The sequence below is a fragment of the Equus asinus genome, chromosome 13 (genome assembly GCF_041296235.1).
Source record: "Equus asinus isolate D_3611 breed Donkey chromosome 13, EquAss-T2T_v2, whole genome shotgun sequence".
Classification (NCBI taxonomy): domain Eukaryota; kingdom Metazoa; phylum Chordata; class Mammalia; order Perissodactyla; family Equidae; genus Equus; species Equus asinus.
This window is the reverse complement of record NC_091802.1, coordinates 11,363,740-11,365,236: the sequence shown is the minus strand read 5'-3', so window position 1 is coordinate 11,365,236 and position 1,497 is coordinate 11,363,740. Positions and strand designations below refer to the sequence as shown.

At 40.0% G+C, this 1,497-nt stretch overlaps 1 non-coding gene across 1 annotated transcript; it reads right to left on the bottom strand.

Moving 5' to 3' along the window:
* Positions 1-630: 630 nt before the first annotated feature.
* Positions 631-737, bottom strand: LOC123276549 (U6 spliceosomal RNA). The gene has a single exon (XR_006513052.1). It is a non-coding gene; the product is annotated as a U6 spliceosomal RNA (small nuclear RNA).
* Positions 738-1,497: the final 760 nt, after the last annotated feature.

Genomic DNA, 1,497 nt, shown 5'->3' with positions numbered 1-1,497 from the left:
GCTCCCACAGAGGGATTCTAGTCTTAGACAACCCACTGCAGTAGAGCAGATTCTATCAATCCTCCTAATAATTTCACAGTGCGAGCTTGTTTGCTAGAAGCTGAGGAAGAAAAGCCACAAAGGAGGCCCGGGGGTTCAAGAAGCACTGAGGCCAGTTCAGCCCAGGTCTCAATTCTAATCCTAGAAAAAGGGGATGCTAGTGGGAAACGTTTGCATGCATGCCCCATATTTCCAGGGCCAAAGACAATGCAGTATTATGTCAGTTTTTTCCAGTTTTTTCCTGTGCTCACCCACTTTTGTTTCCTACATAATTGGACTCCCACTTGTGCACACTGTTCTGCACCTTTAACTTATTTACTAGTTAAATATAAGTTTCTATTGTGAATATGAACATTTTTTCAGGCCACTAAGCATTCTCATACATCCTAAGTTCTGACGGCCGCAGAATATTACATCACATGGATGTACCATAATTGTCTGTAATCAGTCCCCTAGTTTTGGACAGTGAGGTCTTCTCTAAAGATTTTTTTTTCCGGTGTACATCATTATATTTCAATTCCTGTGTAGATTACATCATGTTCACCACCCAAAGACTAATTACAATCCATCACCACACACATGTGCCTAATTAAAAATATGGAACGCTTCGCAAATTTGCATGTCCTCGTTGCTCAGGGGCCGTGCTAATCTTCTCCGCGTCGTTCCCATTTTAGTGTATATGCTGCTAAAGTGAGAACTCTCTATAGGCTTTGACATGATATGTTATTGTTGCACTGAACATCTCTGTACAGAAATCTTTGCACTGGGATGCAAGATTATTTCCTGAAGGTGGTTTTCTAGAAGTAGAATTAAAGTAGGTTAAAGGGTATGCACCTCTTTTACTTTCCTTTTTATTGAGGTGTAACTTAAAACGCATAAATCTCAAGCTTGATTAAAATTTACATATGTAAACACCAAAGCAGATGCTGTCCAGACCGGAATAGATCGTTTCCATTTCCATCAGCTGGAAAGCCCCCCTGTGCCCCCTCCTAGTCAATGCTCACCCGCTCCCCAGCGATAGCTAGTCACCACCACCAATGAACATTGTTGCCTGTTCTTGAACTTCATATAAATAGAATCATCAATATGTACTTTTTAATGTTTGACTTCTTTGTCTCATCAGAATGTCTGCAAGATTCATCCATATTGCACACATCAGTAATTTGTTCTTTTTTCGCTACAGTATAGTGCTCTTTTGTTTGAATATACCAAATCTATCCATTCTCCTTTAACAGACATTTGGGTTATTTCCAGTTTGAGGATGTTACAAATAAAGCTGTGGCAAACATTCTCGTACGTTTTTTGGTAAACGTGTGCACCTATTTCTGTTGAGTGTATACCTAGGAATGGAATTGCTGGTGGGTCTGTTTGGATCTCGTAGTTAACTGTCAAATGGTTTTCCAAAGTGGTTGAACCAGTTTATACACCTACTAGTAATGTATGAGAATCCCAGCTACT